The following is a 21,610-nucleotide window of genomic DNA, read 5'->3' as shown; positions in this document are numbered from 1 at the left end:
TTAATTTTCTTTACCCTATAATAAAATGGTAATTGACAAAAACAAACTACATTGTCACCAGAAGAGCAATACAAAATGTACAAGTGATATATTAAAATCATCTTTCCAGCTTGAATTTCAATGATGCATGGGGGCAACGATTTTGTGAGAAACATCTTCACCCTTAAATAAAGATTTTCTTAATTCCTTACCTGTGTGCTAATTAGATATCACCTTGTTTTCACATTAAACAGACTTCCACATGAGAAAGCAGCAAGGATGCAGTGGCGTTAATGTTTCCTGGTGTCAACCTGTATTATTTCAGTAGACATTGAAATGAGGATGCATCTTGCTGCCTTTCCAATGAAGCAAGTTTAATTTAGTAATAGGTGAAAAACCATCCTTACAAAGGTGTTAATCAGAGACTTGGCTTTGTGGACACTTTTCAGAGAACAAATTTGTTAGCATAAAAATAAAGCCAGAAAATAAAGAGCTGTTTAATCACTCAATTGGATTTTTCTGCCAGCATATTTTTTTTCTCTGCAACCCACTGCTAAATTGTGCTTCCTAGCTGTTTTTATAAAATCACTGAATCAAATCTAACTCTGATTACATCAGAGAAGGCCAGGTACCCTACACCATAACAGGGGGTTTGAAATTTTGACTTGTCTACTTAAAGATCACCAAAATCTGATAACAAGGTCAATTAGGTCCCTGGGTGGGATTGAACCACCAACCTTTTGGTTAATAGCCGTACATACTAACTGATTGCGCCACAGAGACACTTTGCAAAAGTCCATACTGACAAAGGCTAATAAGCATTCATCTAAAACGTTTCCTAGAAAAACTTTAAAAAGTCAATAATCTGGAGAGTTTTTGTAAGATGTTTCTTCCATCAACCAACGAAGAAACACATTGGTACTTTCCCATGATGAGTGAGTGCTTCAGGATCTCTTGAACTTACATGTGCAGCAGAGTACTGCAATGGAAGCATGCTGGGCCCATAACCCAGAGGTAGGCAGATTGAAACTATCCTCTGCTATATGCATTTTTTTTTTGTTAATTAAAGTAATCCAAAACTGGGATTGATATTTTGTCTCTTTTATTTTTACTTAAAGTACAATAACTTTTACCATTTTAATTTGTTTTAATAGTATATTGACAGTATTGTTTTCTTTCAAAAATCCACTTCATTTTCTTTACCCTATTATTAAAATGGTAATTGACAAAAACAAACTACATTGTCACCAGAAGAGCAATACAAAATGTACAAGTGATATATTAAAATCACATTTCCAGCTTGAATTTCAATGATGCATTGGGGCAACGATTTTGTGAGAAACATCTTCACCCTTAAATAAAGATTTTCTTAATTCCTTACCTGTGTGCTAATTAGATATCACCTTGTTTTCATATTAAACAGACTTCCACATGAGAAAGCAGCAAGGATGCAGTGGCGTTAATGTTTCCTGGTGTCAACTTGTATTATTTTAGTAGACATTGAAATGAGGATGCATCTTGCTGCCTTTCCAATGAAGCAAGTTTAATTTAGTAATAGGTGAAAAACCATCCTTACAAAGGTGTTAATCAGAGACTTGGCTTTGTGGACACTTTTCAGAGAACAAATTTGTTAGCATAAAAATAAAGCCAGAAAATGAAGAGCTGTTTAATCACTCAATTGGATTTTTCTGCCAGCATATTTTTTTTCTCTGCAACCAACTGCTAAATTGTGCTTCCTAGCTGTTTTTATAAAATCACTGAATCAAATCTAACTCTGATTACATCAGAGAAGGCCAGGTACCGTACACCATAACAGGGGGTTTGAAATTTTGACTTGTCTACTTAAAGATCACCAAAATCTGATAACAAGGTCAATTAGGTCCCTGGGTGGGATTGAACCACCAACCTTATGGTTAATAGCCGTACATACTAACTGATTGCGCCACAGAGACACTTTGCAAAAGTCCATACTGACAAAGGCTAATAAGCATTCATCTAAAACGTTTCCTAGAAAAACTTTCAAAAGTCTATAATCTGGAGAGTTTTTGTAAGATGTTTCTTCCATCAACCAACGAAGAAACACATTGGTACTTTCCCATGATGAGTGAGTGCTTCAGGATCTCTTGCACTTACATGTGCAGCAGAGTACTGCAATGGAAGCATGCTGGGCCCATAACCCAGAGGTAGGCAGATTGAAACTATCCTCTGCTATATGCATTTTTTTTTTGTTAATTAAAGTAATCCAAAACTGGGATTGATATTTTGTCTCTTTTATTTTTACTTAAAGTACAATAACTTTTACCATTTTAATTTGTTTTAATAGTATATTGACAGTATTGTTTTTTTTCAAAAATCCACTTCATTTTCTTTACCCTATTATTAAAATGGTAATTGACAAAAACAAACTACATTGTCACCAGAAGAGCAATACAAAATGTACAAGTGATATATTAAAATCATCTTTCCAGCTTGAATTTCAATGTTGCATTGGGTCAACAATTTTGTGAGAAACATCTTCACCCTTAAATAAAGATTTTCTTAATTCCTTACCTGTGTGCTAATTAGATATCACCTTGTTTTCACATTAAACAGACTTCCACATGAGAAAGCAGCAAGGATGCAGTGGCGTTAATGTTTCCTGGTGTCAACCTGTATTATTTCAGTAGACATTGAAATGAGGATACATCTTGCTGCCTTTCCAATGAAGCAAGTTTAATTTAGTAATAGGTGAAAAACCATCCCTACAAAGGTGTTAATCAGAGACTTGGCTTTGTGGACACTTTTCAGAGAACAAATTTGTTAGCATAAAAATAAAGCCAGAAAATGAAGAGCTGTTTAATCACGCAATTTGATTTTTTTGCCAGCATATTTCTTTTTCTCTGCAACCCACTGCTAAATTGTGCTTCCTAGATGTTTTTATAAAATCACTGAATCAAATCTAACTCTGATTACATCAGAGAAGGCCAGGTACCCTACACCATAACAGGGGGTATGAAATTTGACTTGTCTACTTAAAGATCACCAAAATCTGATAACAAGGTCAATTACGTCCCTGGGTGGGATTGAACCACCAACCTTTTGGTTAATAGCCGTACACACTAACTGATTGCGCCACAGAGACACTTTGCAAAAGTACATACTGACAAATGCTAATAAGCATTCATCTAAAACGTTTCCTAGAAAAACTTAAAAAAGTCAATAATCTGGAGAGTTTTTGTAAGATGTTTCTTCTATCAACCAACGAAGAAACACATTGGTACTTTCCCATGATGAGTGAGTGCTTCAGGATCTCTTGCACTTACATGTGCAGCAGAGTACAGCAATGGAAGCATGCTGGGCCCATAACCTAGAGGTAGGCAGATTGAAACTATCCTCTGCTATATGCATTTTTTTGTTTGTTAATTAAAGTAATCCAAAACTGGGATTGATATTTTGGCTCTTTTATTTTTACTTAAAGTACAATAACTTTTACCATTTTCATTTGTTTTAATAGTATATTGACAGTATTGTTTTCTTTCAAAAATCCACTTAATTTTCTTTACCCTATTATTAAAATGGTAATTGACAAAAACAAACTACATTGTCACCAGAAGAGCAATACAAAATGTACAAGTGATATATTAAAATCATCTTTCCAGCTTGAATTTCAATGATGCATTGGGGCAACGATTTTGTGAGAAACATCTTCACCCTTAAATAAAGATTTTCTTAATTCCTTACCTGTGTGCTAATTAGATATCACCTTGTTTTCACATTAAACAGACTTCCACAAGAGAAAGCAGCAAGGATGCAGTGGCGTTAATGTTTCCTGGTGTCAACCTGTATTAATTCAGTAGACATTGAAATGAGGATGCATCTTGCTGCCTTTCCAATGAAGCAAGTTTAATTTAGTAATAGGTGAAAAACCATCCTTACAAAGGTGTTAATCAGAGACTTGGCTTTGTGGACACTTTTCAGAGAACAAATTTGTTAGCATAAAAATAAAGCCAGAAAATAAAGAGCTGTTTAATCACTCAATTGGATTTTTCTGCCAGCATATTTTTTTTCTCTGCAACCCACTGCTAAATTGTGCTTCCTAGCTGTTTTTATAAAATCACTGAATCAAATCTAACTCTGATTACATCAGAGAAGGCCAGGTACCCTACACCATAAGAGGAGGTTTGAAATTTTGACTTGTCTACTTAAATATCACCAAAATCTGATCACAAGGTTAATTACGTCCCTGGGTGGGATTGAACCACCAACCTTTTGGTTAATAGCCAAACACACTAACCGATTGCGCCACAGAGACACTTTGCAAAAGTCCATACTGACAAAGGCTAATAAGCATTCATCTAAAACGTTTCCTAGAAAAACTTTAAAAAGTCAATAATCTGGAGAGTTTTTGTAAGATGTTTCTTCCATCAACCAACGAAGAAACACATTGGTACTTTCCCATGATAAGTGAGTGCTTCAGGATCTTTTGCACTTACATGTGCAGCAGAGTACTGCAATGGAAGCATGCTGGGCCCATAACCCAGAGGTAGGCAGATTGAAACTATCCTCTGCTATATGCATTTTTTTGTTTGTTAATTAAAGTAATCCAAAACTGGGATTGATATTTTGTCTCTTTTATTTTTACTTAAAGTACAATAACTTTTACCATTTTAATTTGTTTTAATAGTATATTGACAGTATAGTTTTCTTTCAAAAATCCACTTAATTTTCTTTACCCTGTTATTAAAATGGTAATTGACAAAAAAACTACATTGTCACCAGAAGAGCAATACAAAATGTACAAGTGATATATTAAAATCATCTTTCCAGCTTGAATTTCAATGATGCATTGGGGCAACAATTTTGTGAGAAACATCTTCACCCTTAAATAAAGATTTTCGTAATTCCTTACCTGTGTGCTAATTAGATATCACCTTGTTTTCACATTAAACAGACTTCCACATGAGAAAGCAGCAAGGATGCAGTGGCTTTAATGTTTCCTGGTGTCAACCTGTATTATTTCAGTAGACATTGAAATGAGGATGCATCTTGCTGCCTTTCCAATGAAGCAAGTTTAATTTAGTAATAGGTGAAAAACCATCCTTACAAAGGTGTTAATCAGAGACTTGGCTTTGTGGACACTTTTCAGAGAACAAATTTGTTAGCATAAAAATAAATTCCAGAAAATGAAGAGCTGTTTAATCACTCAATTGGATTTTTCTGCCAGCATATTTTTTTTCTCTGCAACCCACTGCTAAATTGTGCTTCCTAGCTGTTTTTTTATAAAATCACTGAATCAAATCTAACTCTGATTACATCAGAGAAGGCCAGGTACCCTACACAATAAGAGGGGGTTTGAAATTTTGACTTGTCTACTTAAATATCACCAAAATCTGATCACAAGGTCAATTACGTCCCTGGGTGGGATTGAACCACCAACCTTTTGGTTAATAGCCAAACACACTAACCGATTGCGCCACCGAGACACTTTGCAAACAGTACATACTGACAAAGGCTAATAAGCATACATCTAGAACGTTTCCTAGAAAAATATTAAAAAATCAATAATCTGGAGAGTTTTTGTAAGATGTTTCTTCCATCAACCAATGAATAAACACATTGGTACTTTCCCATGATGAGTGAGTGCTTCAGGATCTCTTGCACTTACATGTGCAGCAGAGTACTGCAATGGAAGCATGCTGGACCCATAACCCAGAGGTAGGCAGATTGAAACTATCCTTTGCTATATGCATTTTTTTTTGTTAATTTAAGTAATCAAAACTGGGATTGATATTTTTGCTCTTTTATTTTTACTTAAAGTACAATAACTTTTACCATTTTAATTTGTTTTAATAGTATATTGACAGTATAGTTTTCTTTCAAAAATCCACTTAATTTTCTTTACCCTATTATTAAAATGGTAATTGACAAAAAAAACTACATTGTCACCAGAAGAGCAATACAAAATGTACAAGTGATATATTAAAATCATCTTTCCAGCTTGAATTTCAATGATGCATTGGGGCAACAATTTTGTGAGAAACATCTTCACCCTTAAATAAAGATTTTCTTAATTCCTTACCTGTGTGCTAATTAGATATCACCTTGTTTTCACATTAAACAGACTTCCACAAGAGAAAGCAGCAAGGATGCAGTGGCGTTAATGTTTCCTGGTGTCAACCTGTATTAATTCAGTAGACATTGAAATGAGGATGCATCTTGCTGCCTTTCCAATGAAGCAAGTTTAATTTAGTAATAGGTGAAAAACCATCCTTACAAAGGTGTTAATCAGAGACTTGGCTTTGTGGACACTTTTCAGAGAACAAATTTGTTAGCATAAAAATAAAGCCAGAAAATAAAGAGCTGTTTAATCACTCAATTGGATTTTTCTGCCAGCATATTTTTTTTCTCTGCAACCCACTGCTAAATTGTGCTTCCTAGCTGTTTTTATAAAATCACTGAATCAAATCTAACTCTGATTACATCAGAGAAGGCCAGGTACCCTACACCATAAGAGGAGGTTTGAAATTTTGACTTGTCAATTTAAAGATCACCAAAATCTGATCACAAGGTTAATTACGTCCCTGGGTGGGATTGAACCACCAACCTTTTGGTTAATAGCCAAACACACTAACCGATTGCGCCACAGAGACACTTTGCAAAAGTCCATACTGACAAAGGCTAATAAGCATTCATCTAAAACGTTTCCTAGAAAAACTTTAAAAAGTCAAAAATCTGGAGAGTTTTTGTAAGATGTTTCTTCCATCAACCAACGAAGAAACACATTGGTACTTTCCCATGATAAGTGAGTGCTTCAGGATCTCTTGCACTTACATGTGCAGCAGAGTACTGCAATGGAAGCATGCTGGGCCCATAACCCAGAGGTAGGCAGATTGAAACTATCCTCTGCTATATGCATTTTTTTGTTTGTTAATTAAAGTAATCCAAAACTGGGATTGATATTTTGTCTCTTTTATTTTTACTTAAAGTACAATAACTTTTACCATTTTAATTTGTTTTAATAGTATATTGACAGTATAGTTTTCTTTCAAAAATCCACTTAATTTTCTTTACCCTGTTATTAAAATGGTAATTGACAAAAAAACTACATTGTCACCAGAAGAGCAATACAAAATGTACAAGTGATATATTAAAATCATCTTTCCAGCTTGAATTTCAATGATGCATTGGGGCAACAATTTTGTGAGAAACATCTTCACCCTTAAATAAAGATTTTCGTAATTCCTTACCTGTGTGCTAATTAGATATCACCTTGTTTTCACATTAAACAGACTTCCACATGAGAAAGCAGCAAGGATGCAGTGGCTTTAATGTTTCCTGGTGTCAACCTGTATTATTTCAGTAGACATTGAAATGAGGATGCATCTTGCTGCCTTTCCAATGAAGCAAGTTTAATTTAGTAATAGGTGAAAAACCATCCTTACAAAGGTGTTAATCAGAGACTTGGCTTTGTGGACACTTTTCAGAGAACAAATTTGTTAGCATAAAAATAAATTCCAGAAAATGAAGAGCTGTTTAATCACTCAATTGGATTTTTCTGCCAGCATATTTTTTTTCTCTGCAACCCACTGCTAAATTGTGCTTCCTAGCTGTTTTTTTATAAAATCACTGAATCAAATCTAACTCTGATTACATCAGAGAAGGCCAGGTACCCTACACAATAAGAGGGGGTTTGAAATTTTGACTTGTCTACTTAAATATCACCAAAATCTGATCACAAGGTCAATTACGTCCCTGGGTGGGATTGAACCACCAACCTTTTGGTTAATAGCCAAACACACTAACCGATTGCGCCACCGAGACACTTTGCAAACAGTACATACTGACAAAGGCTAATAAGCATACATCTAGAACGTTTCCTAGAAAAATATTAAAAAATCAATAATCTGGAGAGTTTTTGTAAGATGTTTCTTCCATCAACCAATGAATAAACACATTGGTACTTTCCCATGATGAGTGAGTGCTTCAGGATCTCTTGCACTTACATGTGCAGCAGAGTACTGCAATGGAAGCATGCTGGACCCATAACCCAGAGGTAGGCAGATTGAAACTATCCTTTGCTATATGCATTTTTTTTTGTTAATTTAAGTAATCAAAACTGGGATTGATATTTTTGCTCTTTTATTTTTACTTAAAGTACAATAACTTTTACCATTTTAATTTGTTTTAATAGTATATTGACAGTATAGTTTTCTTTCAAAAATCCACTTAATTTTCTTTACCCTATTATTAAAATGGTAATTGACAAAAAAAACTACATTGTCACCAGAAGAGCAATACAAAATGTACAAGTGATATATTAAAATCATCTTTCCAGCTTGAATTTCAATGATGCATTGGGGCAACAATTTTGTGAGAAACATCTTCACCCTTAAATAAAGATTTTCGTAATTTCTTACCTGTGTGCTAATTAGATATCACCTTGTTTTCACATTAAACAGACTTCCACATGAGAAAGCAGCAAGGATGCAGTGGCTTTAATGTTTCCTGGTGTCAACCTGTATTATTTCAGTAGACATTGAAATGAGGATGCATCTTGCTGCCTTTCCAAGGAAGCAAGTTTAATTTAGTAATAGGTGAAAAACCATCCTTACAAAGGTGTTAATCAGAGACTTGGCTTTGTGGACACTTTTCAGAGAACAAATTTGTTAGCATAAAAATAAATTCCAGAAAATGAAGAGCTGTTTAATCACTCAATTGGATTTTTCTGCCAGCATATTTTTTTTCTCTGCAACCCACTGCTAAATTGTGCTTCCTAGCTGTTTTTTTATAAAATCACTGAATCAAATCTAACTCTGATTACATCAGAGAAGGCCAGGTACCCTACACAATAAGAGGGGGTTTGAAATTTTGACTTGTCTACTTAAATATCACCAAAATCTGATCACAAGGTCAATTACGTCCCTGGGTGGGATTGAACCACCAACCTTTTGGTTAATAGCCAAACACACTAACCGATTGCGCCACCGAGACACTTTGCAAACAGTACATACTGACAAAGGCTAATAAGCATACATCTAGAACGTTTCCTAGAAAAATATTAAAAAATCAATAATCTGGAGAGTTTTTGTAAGATGTTTCTTCCATCAACCAATGAATAAACACATTGGTACTTTCCCATGATGAGTGAGTGCTTCAGGATCTCTTGCACTTACATGTGCAGCAGAGTACTGCAATGGAAGCATGCTGGACCCATAACCCAGAGGTAGGCAGATTGAAACTATCCTTTGCTATATGCATTTTTTTTTGTTAATTTAAGTAATCAAAACTGGGATTGATATTTTTGCTCTTTTATTTTTACTTAAAGTACAATAACTTTTACCATTTTAATTTGTTTTAATAGTATATTGACAGTATAGTTTTCTTTCAAAAATCCACTTAATTTTCTTTACCCTATTATTAAAATGGTAATTGACAAAAAAAACTACATTGTCACCAGAAGAGCAATACAAAATGTACAAGTGATATATTAAAATCATCTTTCCAGCTTGAATTTCAATGATGCATTGGGGCAACAATTTTGTGAGAAACATCTTCACCCTTAAATAAAGATTTTCGTAATTTCTTACCTGTGTGCTAATTAGATATCACCTTGTTTTCACATTAAACAGACTTCCACATGAGAAAGCAGCAAGGATGCAGTGGCGTTAATGTTTCCTGGTGTCAACCTGTATTATTTCAGTAGACATTGAAATGAGGATGCATCTTGCTGCCTTTCCAATGAAGCAAGTTTAATTTAGTAATAGGTGAAAAACCATCCCTACAAAGGTGTTAATCAGAGACTTGGCTTTGTGGACACTTTTCAGAGAACAAATTTGTTAGCATAAAAATAAAGCTAGAAAATGAAGAGCTGTTTAATCACGCAATTTGATTTTTTTGCCAGCATATTTCTTTTTCTCTGCAACCCACTGCTAAATTGTGCTTCCTAGATGTTTTTATAAAATCACTGAATCAAATCTAACTCTGATTACATCAGAGAAGGCCAGGTACCCTACACCATAACAGGGGGATATGAAATTTGACTTGTCTACTTAAAGATCACCAAAATCTGATAACAAGGTCAATTAGGTCCCTGGGTGGGATTGAACCACCAACCTTTTGGTTAATAGCCGTACATACTAACTGATTGCGCCACAGAGACACTTTGCAAAAGTTCATACTGACAAAGGCTAATAAGCATTCATCTAAAACGTTTCCTAGAAAAACTTTAAAAAGTCAATAATCTGGAGAGTTTTTGTAAGATGTTTCTTCCATCAACCAACGAAGAAACACATTGGTACTTTCCCATGATGAGTGAGTGCTTCAGGATCTCTTGCACTTACATGTGCAGCAGAATACTGCAATGGAAGCATGCTGGACCCATAACCCAGAGGTAGGCAGATTGAAACTATCCTCTGCTGTATGCTTTTTTTTTTTTTGTTAATTAAAGTAATCCAAAACTGGGATTGATATTTTGGCTCTTTTATTTTTACTTATAGTACAATAACTTTTACCATTTTAATTTGTTTTAATAGTATATTGACAGTATTGTTTTCTTTCAAAAATCCACTTCATTTTCTTTACCCTATTATTAAAATGGTAATTGACAAAAACAAACTACATTGTCACCAGAAGAGCAATACAAAATGTACAAGTGATATATTAAAATCATCTTTCCAGCTTGAATTTCAATGATGCATTGGGGCAACGATTTTGTGAGAAACATCTTCACCCTTAAATAAAGATTTTCTTAATTCCTTACCTGTGTGCTAATAAGATATCACCTTGTTTTCACATTAAACAGACTTCCACATGAGAAAGCAGCAAGGATGCAGTGGCGTTAATGTTTCCTGGTGTCAACCTGTATTATTTCAGTAGACATTGAAATGAGGATGCATCTTGCTGCCTTTCCAATGAAGCAAGTTTAATTTAGTAATAGGTGAAAAACCATCCCTACAAAGGTGTTAATCAGAGACTTGGCTTTGTGGACACTTTTCAGAGAACAAATTTGTTAGCATAAAAATAAAGCCAGAAAATGAAGAGCTGTTTAATCACGCAATTTGATTTTTTTGCCAGCATATTTCTTTTTCTCTGCAACCCACTGCTAAATTGTGCTTCCTAGATGTTTTTATAAAATCACTGAATCAAATCTAACTCTGATTACATCAGAGAAGGCCAGGTACCCTACACCATAACAGTGGGTATGAAATTTGACTTGTCTACTTAAAGATCACCAAAATATGATAACAAGGTCAATTAGGTCCCTGGGTGGGATTGAACCACCAACCTTTTGGTTAATAGCCGTACATACTAACTGATTGCGCCACAGAGACACTTTGCAAAAGTTCATACTGACAAAGGCTAATAAGCATTCATCTAAAACGTTTCCTAGAAAAACTTTAAAAAGTCAATAATCTGGAGAGTTTTTGTAAGATGTTTCTTCCATCAACCAACGAAGAAACACATTGGTACTTTCCCATGATGAGTGAGTGCTTCAGGATCTCTTGAACTTACATGTGCAGCAGAGTACTGCAATGGAAGCATGCTGGGCCCATAACCCAGAGGTAGGCAGATTGAAACTATCCTCTGCTATATGCATTTTTTTTTGTTAATTAAAGTAATCAAAAACTGGGATTGATATTTTGTCTCTTTTATTTTTACTTAAAGTACAATAACTTTTACCATTTTAATTTGTTTTAATAGTATATTGACAGTATTGTTTTCTTTCAAAAATCCACTTCATTTTCTTTACCCTATTATTAAAATGGTAATTGACAAAAACAAACTACATTGTCACCAGAAGAGCAATACAAAATGTACAAGTGATATATTAAAATCATCTTTCCAGCTTGAATTTCAATGATGCATTGGGTCAACAATTTTGTGAGAAACATCTTCACCCTTAAATAAAGATTTTCTTAATTCCTTACCTGTGTGCTAATTAGATATCACCTTGTTTTCACATTAAACAGACTTCCACATGAGAAAGCAGCAAGGATGCAGTGGCGTTAATGTTTCCTGGTGTCAACTTGTATTATTTCAGTAGACATTGAAATGAGGATGCATCTTGCTGCCTTTCCAATGAAGCAAGTTTAATTTAGTAATAGGTGAAAAACCATCCTTACAAAGGTGTTAATCAGAGACTTGGCTTTGTGGACACTTTTCAGAGAACAAATTTGTTAGCATAAAAATAAAGCCAGAAAATGAAGAGCTGTTTAATCACGCGATTGGATTTTTCTGCCAGCATATTTTTTTTCTCTGCAACCCACTGCTAAATTGTGCTTCCTAGCTGTTTTTTATAAAATCACTGAATCAAATCTAACTCTGATTTCATCAGAGAAGGCCATGTACCCTACACCATAAGAGGAGGTTTGAAATTTTGACTTGTCTACTTAAATATCACCAAAATCTGATCACAAGGTTAATTACGTCCCTGGGTGGGATTGAACCACCAACCTTTTGGTTAATAGCCGAACACACTAACCGATTGCGCCACAGAGACACTTTGCAAACAGTACATACTGACAAAGGCTAATAAGCATACATCTAGAACGTTTCCTAGAAAAACATTAAAAAATCAATAATCTGGAGAGTTTTTGTAAGATGTTTCTTCCATCAACCAATGAATAAACACATTGGTACTTTCCCATGATGAGTGAGTGCTTCAGGATCTCTTGCACTTACATGTGCAGCAGAGTACTGCAATGGAAGCATGCTAGGCCCACAACCCAGAGGTAGGCAGATTGAAACTATCCTCTGCTATATGCATTTTTTTTGTTAATTAAAGTAATCCAAAACTGGGATTGATATTTTGGCTCTTTTATTTTTACTTAAAGTACAATAACTTTTACCATTTTAATTTGTTTTAATAGTATATTGACAGTATTGTTTTCTTTCAAAAATCCACTTAATTTTCTTTACCCTATTATTAAAATGGTAATTGACAAAAACAAACTACATTGTCACCAGAAGAGCAATACAAAATGTACAAGTGATATATTAAAATCACCTTTCCAGCTTGAATTTCATTGATGCATTGGGGCAACGATTTTGTGAGAAACATCTTCACCCTTAAATAAAGATTTTCTTAATTCCTTACCTGTGTGCTAATTAGATATCACCTTGTTTTCACATTAAACAGACTTCCACATGAGAAAGCAGCAAGGATGCAGTGGCGTTAATGTTTCCTGGTGTCAACCTGTATTATTTCAGTAGACATTGAAATGAGGATGCATCTTGCTGCCTTTCCAATGAAGCAAGTTTAATTTAGTAATAGGTGAAAAACCATCCTTACAAAGGTGTTAATCAGAGACTTGGCTTTGTGGACACTTTTCAGAGAACAAATTTGTTAGCATAAAAATAAAGCCAGAAAATAAAGAGCTGTTTAATCACTCAATTGGATTTTTCTGCCAGCATATTTTTTTTCTCTGCAACCCACTGCTAAATTGTGCTTCCTAGCTGTTTTTATAAAATCACTGAATCAAATCTAACTCTGATTACATCAGAGAAGGCCAGGTACCCTACACCATAACAGGGGGTTTGAAATTTTGACTTGTCTACTTAAAGATCACCAAAATCTGATAACAAGGTCAATTAGGTCCCTGGGTGGGATTGAACCACCAACCTTTTGGTTAATATCCGTACATACTAACTGATTGCGCCACAGAGACACTTTGCAAAAGTCCATACTGACAAAGGCTAATAAGCATTCATCTAAAACGTTTCCTAGAAAAACTTTAAAAAGTCAATAATCTGGAGAGTTTTTGTAAGATGTTTCTTCCATCAACCAACGAAGAAACACATTGGTACTTTCCCATGATGAGTGAGTGCTTCAGGATCTCTTGAACTTACATGTGCAGCAGAGTACTGCAATGGAAGCATGCTGGGCCCATAACCCAGAGGTAGGCAGATTGAAACTATCCTCTGCTATATGCATTTTTTTTTGTTAATTAAAGTAATCCAAAACTGGGATTGATATTTTGTCTCTTTTATTTTTACTTAAAGTACAATAACTTTTACCATTTTAATTTGTTTTAATAGTATATTGACAGTATTGTTTTCTTTCAAAAATCCACTTCATTTTCTTTACCCTATTATTAAAATGGTAATTGACAAAAACAAACTACATTGTCACCAGAAGAGCAATACAAAATGTACAAGTGATATATTAAAATCATCTTTCCAGCTTGAATTTCAATGATGCATTGGGGCAACGATTTTGTGAGAAACATCTTCACCCTTAAATAAAGATTTTCTTAATTCCTTACCTGTGTGCTAATTAGATATCACCTTGTTTTCACATTAAACAGACTTCCACATGAGAAAGCAGCAAGGATGCAGTGGCGTTAATGTTTCCTGGTGTCAACCTGTATTATTTCAGTAGACATTGAAATGAGGATACATCTTGCTGCCTTTCCAATGAAGCAAGTTTAATTTAGTAATAGGTGAAAAACCATCCCTACAAAGGTGTTAATCAGAGACTTGGCTTTGTGGACACTTTTCAGAGAACAAATTTGTTAGCATAAAAATAAAGCCAGAAAATAAAGAGCTGTTTAATCACTCAATTGGATTTTTCTGCCAGCATATTTTTTTTCTCTGCAACCCACTGCTAAATTGTGCTTCCTAGCTGTTTTTATAAAATCACTGAATCAAATCTAACTCTGATTACATCAGAGAAGGCCAGGTACCCTACACCATAACAGGGGGTTTGAAATTTTGACTTGTCTACTTAAAGATCACCAAAATCTGATAACAAGGTCAATTAGGTCCCTGGGTGGGATTGAACCACCAACCTTTTGGTTAATAGCCGTACATACTAACTGATTGCGCCACAGAGACACTTTGCAAAAGTCCATACTGACAAAGGCTAATAAGCATTCATCTAAAACGTTTCCTAGAAAAACTTTAAAAAGTCAATAATCTGGAGAGTTTTTGTAAGATGTTTCTTCCATCAACCAACGAAGAAACACATTGGTACTTTCCCATGATGAGTGAGTGCTTCAGGATCTCTTGAACTTACATGTGCAGCAGTGTACTGCAATGGAAGCATGCTGGGCCCATAACCCAGAGGTAGGCAGATTGAAACTATCCTCTGCTATATGCATTTTTTTTTTGTTAATTAAAGTAATCCAAAACTGGGATTGATATTTTGTCTCTTTTATTTTTACTTAAAGTACAATAACTTTTACCATTTTAATTTGTTTTAATAGTATATTGACAGTATTGTTTTCTTTCAAAAATCCACTTCATTTTCTTTACCCTATTATTAAAATGGTAATTGACAAAAACAAACTACATTGTCACCAGAAGAGCAATACAAAATGTACAAGTGATATATTAAAATCATCTTTCCAGCTTGAATTTCAATGTTGCATTGGGTCAACAATTTTGTGAGAAACATCTTCACCCTTAAATAAAGATTTTCTTAATTCCTTACCTGTGTGCTAATTAGATATCACCTTGTTTTCACATTAAACAGACTTCCACATGAGAAAGCAGCAAGGATGCAGTGGCGTTAATGTTTCCTGGTGTCAACTTGTATTATTTCAGTAGACATTGAAATGAGGATGCATCTTGCTGCCTTTCCAATGAAGCAAGTTTAATTTAGTAATAGGTGAAAAACCATCCTTACAAAGGTGTTAATCAGAGACTTGGCTTTGTGGACACTTTTCAGAGAACAAATTTGTTAGCATAAAAATAAAGCCAGAAAATGAAGAGCTGTTTAATCACTCGATTGGATTTTTCTGCCAGCATATTTTTTTTCTCTGCAACCCACTGCTAAATTGTGCTTCCTAGCTGTTTTTTTATAAAATCACTGAATCAAATCTAACTCTGATTACATCAGAGAAGGCCATGTACCCTACACCATAAGATGAGGTTTGAAATTTTGACTTGTCTACTTAAATATCACCAAAATCTGATCACAAGGTTAATTATGTCCCTGGGTGGGATTGAACCACCAACCTTTTGGTTAATAGCCAAACACACTAACCGATTGCACCACAGAGACACTTTGCAAAAGTCCTTACTGACAAAGGCTAATAAGCATTCATCTAAAACGTTTCCTAGAAAAACTTTAAAAAGTCAATAATCTGGAGAGTTTTTGTAAGATGTTTCTTCCATCAACCAACGAAGAAACACATTGGTACTTTCCCATGATGAGTGAGTGCTTCAGGATCTCTTGCACTTACATGTGCAGCAGAGTACTGCAATGGAAGCATGCTGGGCCCATAACCCAGAGGTAGGCAGATTGAAACTATCCTCTGCTATATGCATTTTTTTGTTTGTTAATTAAAGTAATCCAAAACTGGGATTGATATTTTGGCTCTTTTATTTTTACTTAAAGTACAATAACTTTTACCATTTTAATTTGTTTTAATAGTATATTGACAGTATAGTTTTCTATCAAAAATCCACTTAATTTTCTTTACCCTGTTATTAAAATGGTAATTGACAAAAAAACTACATTGTCACCAGAAGAGCAATACAAAATGTACAAGTGATATATTAAAATCATCTTTCCAGCTTGAATTTCAATGATGCATTGGGGCAACAATTTTGTGAGAAACATCTTCACCCTTAAATAAAGATTTTCGTAATTCCTTACCTGTGTGCTAATTAGATACCACCTTGTTTTCACATTAAACAGACTTCCACATGAGAAAGCAGCAAGGATGCAGTGGCGTTAATGTTTCCTGGTGTCAACCTGTATTATTTCAGTAGACATTGAAATGAGGATACATCTTGCTGCCTTTCCAATGAAGCAAGTTTAATTTAGTAATAGGTGAAAAACCATCCCTACAAAGGTGTTTATCAGAGACTTGGCTTTGTGGACACTTTTCAGAGAACAAATTTGTTAGCATAAAAATAAAGCCAGAAAATGAAGAGCTGTTTAATCACGCAATTTGATTTTTTTGCCAGCATATTTCTTTTTCTCTGCAACCCACTGCTAAATTGTGCTTCCTAGATGTTTTTATAAAATCACTGAATCAAATCTAACTCTGATTACATCAGAGAAGGCCAGGTGCCCTACACCATAACAGGGGGTATGAAATTTGACTTGTCTACTTAAAGATAACCAAAATCTGATAACAAGGTCAATTAGGTCCCTGGGTGGAATTGAACCACCAACCTTTTGGTTAATAGCCGTACACACTACCTGATTGCGCCACAGAGACACTTTGCAAAAGTCCATACTGACAAAGGCTAATAAGCATTCATCTAAAACGTTTCCTAAAAAAACTTTAAAAAGTCAATAATCTGGAGAGTTTTTGTAAGATGTTTCTTCCATCAACCAACGAAGAAACACATTGGTACTTTCCCATGATGAGTGAGTGCTTCAGGATCTCTTGAACTTACATGTGCAGCAGAGTACTGCAATGGAAGCATGCTGGGCCCATAACCCAGAGGTAGGCAGATTGAAACTATCCTCTGCTATATGCATTTTTTTTTGTTAATTAAAGTAATCCAAAACTGGGATTGATATTTTGTCTCTTTTATTTTTACTTAAAGTACAATAACTTTTACCATTTTAATTTGTTTTAATAGTATATTGACAGTATTGTTTTCTTTCAAAAATCCACTTCATTTTCTTTACCCTATTATTAAAATGGTAATTGACAAAAACAAACTACATTGTCACCAGAAGAGCAATACAAAATGTACAAGTGATATATTAAAATCATCTTTCCAGCTTGAATTTCAATGATGCATTGGGTCAACAATTTTGTGAGAAACATCTTCACCCTTAAATAAAGATTTTCTTAATTCCTTACCTGTGTGCTAATTAGATATCACCTTGTTTTCACATTAAACAGACTTCCACATGAGAAAGCAGCAAGGATGCAGTGGCGTTAATGTTTCCTGGTGTCAACTTGTATTATTTCAGTAGACATTGAAATGAGGATGCATCTTGCTGCCTTTCCAATGAAGCAAGTTTAATTTAGTAATAGGTGAAAAACCATCCTTACAAAGGTGTTAATCAGAGACTTGGCTTTGTGGACACTTTTCAGAGAACAAATTTGTTAGCATAAAAATAAAGCCAGAAAATGAAGAGCTGTTTAATCACTCGATTGGATTTTTCTGCCAGCATATTTTTTTTCTCTGCAACCCACTGCTAAATTGTGCTTCCTAGCTGTTTTTTATAAAATCACTGAATCAAATCTAACTCTGATTACATCAGAGAAGGCCATGTACCCTACACCATAAGAGGAGGTTTGAAATTTTGACTTGTCTACTTAAATATCACCAAAATCTGATCACAAGGTTAATTACGTCCCTGGGTGGGATTGAACCACCAACCTTTTGGTTAATAGCCGAACACACTAACCGATTGCGCCACAGAGACACTTTGCAAACAGTACATACTGACAAAGGCTAATAAGCATACATCTAGAACGTTTCCTAGAAAAACATTAAAAAATCAATAATCTGGAGAGTTTTTGTAAGATGTTTCTTCCATCAACCAATGAATAAACACATTGGTACTTTCCCATGATGAGTGAGTGCTTCAGGATCTCTTGCACTTACATGTGCAGCAGAGTACTGCAATGGAAGCATGCTGGACCCATAACCCAGAGGTAGGCAGATTGAAACTATCCTTTGTTATATGCATTTTTTTTTGTTAATTTAAGTAATCAAAACTGGGATTGATATTTTTGCTCTTTTATTTTTACTTAAAGTACAATAACTTTTACCATTTTAATTTGTTTTAATAGTATATTGACAGTATAGTTTTCTTTCAAAAATCCGCTTAATTTTCTTTACCCTATTATTAAAATGGTAATTGACAAAAAAAACTACATTGTCACCAGAAGAGCAATACAAAATGTACAAGTGATATATTAAAATCATCTTTCCAGCTTGAATTTCAATGATGCATTGGGTCAACAATTTTGTGAGAAACATCTTCACCCTTAAATAAAGATTTTCTTAATTCCTTACCTGTGTGCTAATTAGATATCACCTTGTTTTCACATTAAACAGACTTCCACATGAGAAAGCAGCAAGGATGCAGTGGCGTTAATGTTTACTGGTGTCAACTTGTATTATTTCAGTAGACATTGAAATGAGGATGCATCTTGCTGCCTTTCCAATGAAGCAAGTTTAATTTAGTAATAGGTGAAAAACCATCCTTACAAAGGTGTTAATCAGAGACTTGGCTTTGTGGACACTTTTCAGAGAACAAATTTGTTAGCATAAAAATAAAGCCAGAAAATGAAGAGCTGTTTAATCACTCGATTGGATTTTTCTGCCAGCATATTTTTTTTCTCTGCAACCCACTGCTAAATTGTGCTTCCTAGCTGTTTTTTATAAAATCACTGAATCAAATCTAACTCTGATTACATCAGAGAAGGCCATGTACCCTACACCATAAGAGGAGGTTTGAAATTTTGACTTGTCTACTTAAATATCACCAAAATCTGATCACAAGGTTAATTACGTCCCTGGGTGGGATTGAACCACCAACCTTTTGGTTAACAGCCAAACACACTAACCGATTGCGCCACAGAGACACTTTGCAAAAAGTACATTCTGACAAAGGCTAATAAGCATACATCTAGAACGTTTCCTAGAAAAACATTAAAAAATCAATAATCTGGAGAGTTTTTGTAAGATGTTTCTTCCATCAACCAACGAATAAACACATTGGTACTTTCCCATGATGAGTGAGTGCTTCAGGATCTCTTGCACTTACATGGGCAGCAGAGTACTGCAATGGAAGCATGCTGGACCCATAACCCAGAGGTAGGCAGATTGAAACTATCCTTTGCTATATGCATTTTTTTTGTTAATTTAAGTAATCAAAACTGGGATTGATATTTTTGCTCTTTTATTTTTACTTAAAGTACAATAACTTTTACCATTTTAATTTGTTTTAATAGTATATTGACAGTATAGTTTTCTTTCAAAAATCCACTTAATTTTCTTTACCCTGTTATTAAAATGGTAATTGACAAAAAAACTACATTGTCACCAGAAGAGCAATACAAAATGTACAAGTGATATATTAAAATCATCTTTCCAGCTTGAATTTCAATGATGCATTGGGGCAACAATTTTGTGAGAAACATCTTCACCCTTAAATAAAGATTTTCGTAATTCCTTACCTGTGTGCTAATTAGATATCACCTTGTTTTCACATTAAACAGACTTCCATGTGAGAAAGCAGCAAAGATGCAGTGGCGTTAATGTTTCCTGGTGTCAACCTGTATTATTTCAGTAGACATTGAAATGAGGATGCATCTTGCTGCCTTTCCAATGAAGCAAGTTTAATTTAGTAATAGGTGAAAAACCATCCTTACAAAGGTGTTAATCAGAGACTTGGCTTTGTGGACACTTTTCAGAGAACAAATTTGTTAGCATAAAAATAAATTCCAGAAAATGAAGAGCTGTTTAATCACTCAATTGGATTTTTCTGCCAGCATATTTTTTTTCTCTGCAACCCACTGCTAAATTGTGCTTCCTAGCTGTTTTTTATAAAATCACTGAATCAAATCTAACTCTGATTACATCAGAGAAGGCCAGGTACCCTACACAATAAGAGGGGGTTTGAAATTTTGACTTGTCTACTTAAATATCACCAAAATCTGATCACAAGGTCAATTACGTCCCTGGGTGGGATTGAACCACCGACCTTTTGGTTAATAGCCGAACACACTAACCGATTGCGCCACCAAGACACTTTGCAAACAGTACATACTAACAAAGGCTAATAAGCATACATCTAGAACGTTTCCTAGAAAAATATTAAAAAATCAATAATCTGGAGAGTTTTTGTAAGATGTTTCTTCCATCAACCAATGAATAAACACATTGGTACTTTCCCATGATGAGGGAGTGCTTCAGGATCTCTTGCACTTACATGTGCAGCAGAGTACTGCAATGGAAGCATGCTGGACCCATAACCCAGAGGTAGGCAGATTGAAACTATCCTTTGCTATATGCATTTTTTTTTGTTAATTTAAGTAATCAAAACTGGGATTGATATTTTTGCTCTTTTATTTTTACTTAAAGTACAATAACTTTTACCATTTTAATTTGTTTTAATAGTATATTGACAGTATAGTTTTCTTTCAAAAATCCACTTAATTTTCTTTACCCTATTATTAAAATGGTAATTGACAAAAAAAACTACATTGTCACCAGAAGAGCAATACAAAATGTACAAGTGATATATTAAAATCATCTTTCCAGCTTGAATTTCAATGATGCATTGGGGCAACAATTTTGTGAGAAACATATTCACCCTTAAATAAAGATTTTCGTAATTTCTTACCTGTGTGCTAATTAGATATCACCTTGTTTTCACATTAAACAGACTTCCACATGAGAAAGCAGCAAGGATGCAGTGGCGTTAATGTTTCCTGGTGTCAACCTGTATTATTTCAGTAGACATTGAAATGAGGATGCATCTTGCTGCCTTTCCAATGAAGCAAGTTTAATTTAGTAATAGGTGAAAAACCATCCCTACAAAGGTGTTAATCAGAGACTTGGCTTTGTGGACACTTTTCAGAGAACAAATTTGTTAGCATAAAAATAAAGCCAGAAAATGAAGAGCTGTTTAATCACGCAATTTGATTTTTTTTGCCAGCATATTTCTTTTTCTCTGCAACCCACTGCTAAATTGTGCTTCCTAGATGTTTTTATAAAATCA

At 34.5% G+C, this 21,610-nt stretch overlaps 4 non-coding genes across 4 annotated transcripts; all 4 read right to left on the bottom strand.

Annotated features, from left to right (window-relative positions):
* Positions 1 to 4,196: 4,196 nt before the first annotated feature.
* Positions 4,197 to 4,270, bottom strand: TRNAN-AUU (transfer RNA asparagine (anticodon AUU)). The gene has a single exon. It is a non-coding gene; the product is annotated as a tRNA-Asn (tRNA).
* A 2,264-nt stretch (positions 4,271 to 6,534) lies between these two features.
* TRNAN-AUU (transfer RNA asparagine (anticodon AUU)) lies at positions 6,535 to 6,608 on the bottom strand. The gene has a single exon. It is a non-coding gene; the product is annotated as a tRNA-Asn (tRNA).
* A 9,282-nt stretch (positions 6,609 to 15,890) lies between these two features.
* TRNAN-AUU (transfer RNA asparagine (anticodon AUU)) lies at positions 15,891 to 15,964 on the bottom strand. The gene has a single exon. It is a non-coding gene; the product is annotated as a tRNA-Asn (tRNA).
* Positions 15,965 to 19,395: 3,431 nt separating this feature from the next.
* On the bottom strand, positions 19,396 to 19,469 carry TRNAN-GUU (transfer RNA asparagine (anticodon GUU)). Its single transcript has one exon. It is a non-coding gene; the product is annotated as a tRNA-Asn (tRNA).
* Between the last annotated feature and the right edge of the window lie 2,141 nt (positions 19,470 to 21,610).

The sequence above is a fragment of the Pseudophryne corroboree genome, unplaced genomic scaffold (genome assembly GCF_028390025.1).
Source record: "Pseudophryne corroboree isolate aPseCor3 unplaced genomic scaffold, aPseCor3.hap2 scaffold_1184, whole genome shotgun sequence".
Classification (NCBI taxonomy): Eukaryota; Metazoa; Chordata; class Amphibia; order Anura; family Myobatrachidae; genus Pseudophryne; species Pseudophryne corroboree.
Note: the sequence above shows the minus strand (reverse complement) of the source record. Positions and strands in the feature narration are given on the sequence as shown.